This window comes from Varanus komodoensis, unplaced genomic scaffold (genome assembly GCF_004798865.1).
Source record: "Varanus komodoensis strain SLA01 unplaced genomic scaffold, ASM479886v1 scaffold7_1, whole genome shotgun sequence".
Lineage (NCBI taxonomy): Eukaryota > Metazoa > Chordata > Lepidosauria > Squamata > Varanidae > Varanus > Varanus komodoensis.
The window spans coordinates 11454424-11461219 of NW_025336479.1; positions in this window are offsets into that span (position 1 = coordinate 11454424).

A 6796-nucleotide genomic window follows, 5' to 3' on the forward strand; every position below is an offset into this window, starting at 1 on the left:
TCTATTAAAGCCACCATCTCCAATGCAGGCAGTGGAAGGCACACAACCCCCTACATGTTTACCCAGAAGCAACTGGTACTGGGTCAACCTGGGCTTGCTCTTCAGTGTTAAGTTTGCATAGCACTACATTGTTGAGCCTCAGTCCTGTGTCTGCCTCCCATTTAATGTAGCAGGTCTTCACTTCCATCCACAGCCTTGTACTGTGTGTGCAAACCCACAATTTGTACTTGGGGACACTATTTCATGTGGGTTTATACCTACCCTGTCCCAAGGTCAACACTGTTCGTGACACTAGGGAAAAGCTCACGGCTCTGTTATCAGTGGTCCAGTGCTTCCTAACAACATATTGAAGTTTTGACAAAAGTGGTATGTGTTACATTGCATCTAAATTGTTTAGAAATAAGTTTCCCCATGAGGAACTCCGGGAGTGGACAATGCAGCACACAGCAGCCTTTCCCAGTCGCTTGTCTTCTCCATTTTTCGAACTGTATCTCCCCAAACTCCTGACCTGGCTGAGGCTGGTGGGAATTAAAGTCCAAACCATTTGGAGAACAACAGGTTGGGTAAGCCTGGCAGAGAGGCCCTGCCTTAAACAGAGAGGCTTCTCCCAAAATGGATTGGGCAGCTCAACACTGCCAACTTTTTACCAGCTTCTGCCTCTGGGCCTCACTCAGGAGCTTGAGCTATAGGAATTATTAGGTGGTGATGTGGAAAAATCTTCACATGAGCTTTTTGCTGATCAAACTGCTCTTTTTGGAATGGACTGGCTGATGTTTTCCCTGATCAGCTGTGAAAATCTCCCTGTGCTTCCAGGGAATTTCTAATTAGCAGGAAATCATTTCAACTTTCCCATAATGAAAGACATGTTTTTGTCTTACATCTTGTCAATGACAAGAACAGATGTGAGATGTTTCCCGAAAACAGAGTATGCTTTCAGTTTTCAGGTCTAAAGGCAGCAGGAAGGGATCTCTGCAGAATCTGCCAAGGGTTCTGTGAACCCAACCTGTGGATTCTGGAATGGACTGGTTTCTTCTGAGTCACAAATACCTGGTGGACTTGTGGCCAATTTTCACTTGCTTTAAGGCACATTAGTGCAAGTGCGAATTAGCACAAACAGAATGAGATTCTGGTTTTTTAAATCATTCCATCTGTGACTGGTTAATGCAATGAAATTCCTGACAATATGTGAAGTGAAGAGTAGGTTGAGGAAATCCCTAGATCTCAGTAGCAGAAATCCATCCACAGACTTCTAGGCAACTCTAGTAAACGAGTATTCTGCCCAGCCCATGTCCTTCTCTGAGGCTTTATCGAAGATGTGATAAAATTAACGTCAAGTTTTGGGCCAGGACACTTCTGTGCATCTGTGAAAAGCACAGGAGCCCCTGTCCTCTTTTGCATGTGGTATTCATCACAGTGACTTGCTCTTTGCCACTAAGAAAGCATGAACTGAAGTGCAGAGCCAAGTTTCCTTCCTCCGAGTCTTATGCCAAGGGTGGCCTTCCAGACAGTGTTGGGCAGCGTTCTCATCAGCCGCAGCCAACATAGCTGCTGTTGACAATGCTGGGAGCTGCAGTCTACTTCCTCTGAAGAGCTACGGGGCTTCTCTAGGGTCTCACACTATCCCAAGTGTCTCTTTTTCCTCCAGTGAGACAACCATGGGTGCGCTGACCTTTAGTTGTTATACTGTATTTGCTGGCCAGTAACCCCTGTTGGTTCTTTATAAGGCCGAAGAATCCAAGGGTGCTGAGCTGTGACCCTGCTACACTTTTCTCACGAATTCCATTACATCATCGAATACTTGCTATGAATGATGAACTCCACATGTGCTTGTCCAACCAAGGTGCACTGTGTACAAACAGTTGACCAGGTTCGGGGTTCTTCCTTGCTCATCGGCACCCATGAAACCGTGGTGCGACTCCCCCGCTTTCTGCCACCTGCTCCAAAGCTCCGTACGTGCCGGTCGACCGCTGGGGGTGGCTGTCGGGAGGGTTCCCAAGTTCAAGAAGGTGGGCATCGGGGTCCACCCAGACTCGGAGTCGATTCCCATCATCATTTTTTCAATGAGATCCGGCTCAAGTTATTCTATTGCCACCAGTTTTATTGCAGTTTTAAATTGTTCTTGAAGTTTTGTATATTACGTGTTTTATATTGCATTGGATTACCCAGCATTTTAGAGGAGTGGTTTTTGTGAGCCACCCAACAAGCTCAGGCGGTGGGTGGCAAAGGAATGAATCAGTGAAATGGAATGAGCTGATGTGGGGTGAGGGGTCTTATTGTTCGGGCTGAAAAGTGGCCACATGATTATTTGCATCGCCAATAAGGTCCCTGGGCCACGCTTTTTCTTCCTTGCATGCAGCTGCCTTTTACTGCACTGTTCAGCAGACTCGCCCAGTGATGCGGTGCGTGGGGCGACATCCAGCACACGTGTGGCAGCAGACACACCTCCCTTATGGCTCAGCCCATCATAAATCCTGCTTTCAGGCATCAGTGCCTGGAAGCAGACTAGTGCCCAGGACCACGGATCAGTCCGCTGCAGGGGCTGCTGGGAACAGTGGCAAATGCATTTCCTTCCTCGATATGAAATCCTTGTGCCCTGAGAATAGTTCTGCAGGATCCAGCCAAAAACCCATCAAGTCAACCATTCATTTCCCACCAGATGCATCTGGAAACTTTTTAAGCTCTGACGTGAGCAAATAATAATTAAGGATTGCATGTCAGGCCAAGAAATAAGAGGCGCAGATTTTTTTGTCATGCTAATCTAATGATGGGGGAAACTCTGTCAATTATTTTATTTTACATTTTGATGGAAACTGTTGCGAATGGCACAGACGCGCAGCATCCATGGCAGGCAAAAGTTGACTTCATTCAACCAGGGTAATGTTGCGCACACGCATGTGCGCGCGCGCACGCGCGCGCACACACACACACACACACACCCTTGCAACTGAGCCATTGCACAGCCATCCAGTCGCTGAACTAAGCTCCCTGGAAGGGGGAAGCTCTGTTTCTTCAGAGATCACAGCATGATTGAAAACAAACCAAAAAAGGCATGAGGGGCTAGAACACGGCATATTTTCCCAGTAAAGGAATCCGCTTTATGTTATTAGCTGGGAGGGCTTAGAACATCAGCCCTGCACGGTCCCTCTGCCCACACACCAGCACGCCTACGTCCACATACATATGGAGTGTCTGTCTCTCTTGTGGTGGCAGAGAGGAGCAGGAGGACAGAAACTGCTCTGACGTATTAGCAGGCACCAGGCCTGGCTACTCCAAGCACAGTTTGCCACTAGCATGTTGATGCGGGTTATAGGTAAGCCCACCTGGTAGGCATCTCTGCCCTTCCAGGATTCATTCTTAGTGACCTAGCAGTGATCTGGTGGTGAGCCCAAGCCAAAGTCCCCGCCAGCAAGATCTTGCTGTAATTGCAAGCATGCTGGAAGAATCAGCCTTAGAAGGAGAAGTGGAATTCAGAATTACGACTTTTGTTCTCCCAGGCAGAAATATTTGGCTAGGCTCCAAAGCATCCTTATCAAACACATGCACACAACATCAAGAAAGTATTGTGACATCTACAAATGAAGGATATAATCCAGACAAAGGCAAACACTTTTAAGTCGTGCCGATTCCGGTGGAAGCAATGTAAGTGCAGGAATAGGACTTGAAATTGCTTCAGCATTGAGTGGATTGTGAATAAATGTGGCTAGCCTAAATATAAACAGAACTCCGATTTAATAGAAGGAAGAATGTGCAGTGCAGAACTGTACAGAAGCAATCTGTTGTGATCAATTGCAGTCTCCTGCTTGGAATACAGTTCCCAACACCCAATTAGATGACCACACAGGTGAAACGCATTCGGAGAGGATCCATCTGGGCGAGGCAGAAATGCTTAGAATTTAAAGATATATTTTTAAATATGTCATATTCCTTCACAGATTATCAATCTTCACAAGATCCTTTCTAGTACCACTGAAGTCTAAGAGTTTTTGTACACAAGACATTTATGATACACTTGTAACGCCACACTCACAGCTGTTTATGGGCCCCTTCAACAACACAGCGTTCCTCCAGTTTTGTTCTTGTCTTTGCAAAGCGCTTTCCTGGGTTGTTTTTATTTTAGAACAGGGAAAGTGTATTTTGGAATGGGGAAAAATTTGCTACTTCTCCTTCTGCACCGAGTTATCCCAGTATTATAATGCTCCACCTAAATGTTTTGGTCTAGAGGTTACATAGCAGAAAAGCAGGACAGGAAAAGCTTTTTGTGTGGTGCCCATGTAAATTGCTAGTACAAGTCACAGGTTCATTCTGATATTTCATCCGGTGTGACTCTAATATTATGCATCGCTTCAAGCCAAAATCTCAGAAAGATCTACTATTCAAATATATACTTCATCAGAAATCCATAGAAGAAAATACTTCATAACATGTACGTAACGACAGTCAAATTCCAGTTTCCTAAGTGCCCCTCCAAGAGACTACCCTGCACACAAACAAAATGTCTGGGCAAAGTATCTAGGAGCTCAGTCCTTCCCTTTTTGCCCTTTGACTCCAAAACACCAGTCTCTTTGCAGTGCAGCTCTTCACTGGCAGTTTGCCACTGCAAGGGAAAATAACTCCAAAACCCCTCTAGTATGCTGGAAGATAAGCCTCTGCACATGTGAAGAGTACTGAACCCTAACTGGGGACTTCACCCCCAAATCCTTCCCTTTCAGGAACTCTGCAGGTGGCGCCCGCTGGTGAAGGGTCAACCAGCCAGATCTACCAATCCTTCCCCTGGGCAGCTTGTCTCTCCCAAGGCCTCGTCATGGGATTGATCGGGGCCGGGCAAGGCCAACACTCTCCTTCCTGGACCCCTCCCATCTCCGCAAAGCATCTCTGCTCTCCCGGTCAGCCTGGGAGCCTGTGGTAAGCAGCTTGAGGGCGCTGCACAACCCCCGTCACTGTGTCCGCAGGGTCCTCCTCTTCTTCAGGATGCAGGTCATGGTGACTCGGCCAAGAGGGGCGCTTGGGTCCACTCACGACAAATTGTCTGCACCAGCAGCAAAGAAAGAGCAGCCCACAACGTGCCCTGTGAGGGTTTGGTCCTTTCTCCCATGCAGATGCTGCAGAAGGATCCTCTTGCCCAAACTGTAGCTCAGGCGCTCGGCCATGTCCAGGACTATCTCCGTCAGCCCACCCTATGCCACAGGTCTTCATCCTTCGGTTCGGCCCCTCCTGCAGCTGACAGGGCTGGGGGACTATTTTGTCCCCTACGGGCGACGTCATGGAGAAATCTTCACTCGGGTTACGCTTGGATCTCAGTTCCGTGACAAGACTGGAAGTGGAGAGGAGAGCAGCCTCGTACAGGTAAGCTTCAGATCCACACCGCATGGCCCGTCCATTTCCTTAGTTAATTAGTTCTCACAAACCACATTTGACTGTTCATGAACTGGATGCTAAAACCACTTTCCTCTTTCTGTTTCTACACTGCTACTTCAACTAGATACTTTTACCACTTTTGACATACATGGGAATTTTGCTGTCTGTATCACAATCTTGAGCAGGCCAGATAACATAAGCCAGGGCGGACTACAAAACATATGCTGACCTAGGATTCCCATCATTTCTCACCATTGGCTTTGTTGACTAGAGCTGGTGGGAGTTGTGGAGAATCCCCAGGTGCCCACCCCATCACACATCTTCGCAGGCATCCGCTCTGGCTTCTGGTTCATCCTGGAGGGTAAGCCTGGAGACCTGCTTCGCCATAAGCTCCATTGAACCCAGAGGGACATATGCCTGGGTAAACATGCAGTTAGCTACTGCGCATTTTGTCTGTCCTGCAGGCCTTAAAGCAAAAGGACCCAAGCCAGACCACAGAGCTGCTGAGGTCAGGCACAACAGCTGCCTCCCAGCGCTGGGGTTGGGACACTGTCAGAGGTGACCAAGCTGGAGACAGTGAGTCATCATCCACTAGGAGGTTCTTCACTCAGAGATGATCTACATGATCCTCTGTATCAACTTTTGGTTTCGTCACAGGATCGACACGCAAGCTCTACACAAAAAGCGTTCCTGCCCTGCTTTTCCCTGCTATACAATCTTACGCAATTAACTAACAGCAACAAAGAATGGCTGGATGCGGCCTGGAAGGGGTGTGTCTCCCGGGAGGAGCCGGGAAATAGTTGAGGGCAACATTCACGGCTTTGGGCGCATAGAGAGAGAAGCCACAGGCACTAGAGAGGCCTTGTTTCAATACAACTTGGAGGTTTGTTTATAATGCAGAATCTGTTGGGTTCTGTTGGGGGCAATCCGCCAACTGCAAGGAAATCGCACAGTGGAAACAGCGCTTGTGTTCAGAAATGATGCCACATCACCTCTGTTCTAAGAAAAACCATCGAAAGTGCTATTTGTAAACTAAAGTGAAACTGGAGGATCACCAAGTCATTTGAAGAGCCCATAAACAACCACCAGTAAGGAATGATGGGCACACAATAAATGCCTTGGATAGAAAAGCTCCCAGGTTACAACCCACATTGGATCACATGGGAGTTAGGCCCGAGTTTTTGTGTAGCACAGCACAACATGACCAGGAGGGCTTTCCAGTGGCTTGTGCTCCACATAAGAGTGGGGGTGTGGGTGCATCTGTGATTTTTCTGACTTCCAGCCCCAGCCAGAAAAGAAAAGAAGAGCCCTCCTGGCTGTATCCCCTTGGCTCAGCCCATGTGGAAATGCAAGCAGAGAAGAGGGCAGGATGTGGGGCCAGCCCTGCCGCCGGGCAGAAGGAACCAACCTCCTCGGGGGCAGATGCTGGCAGTGGCAGCAA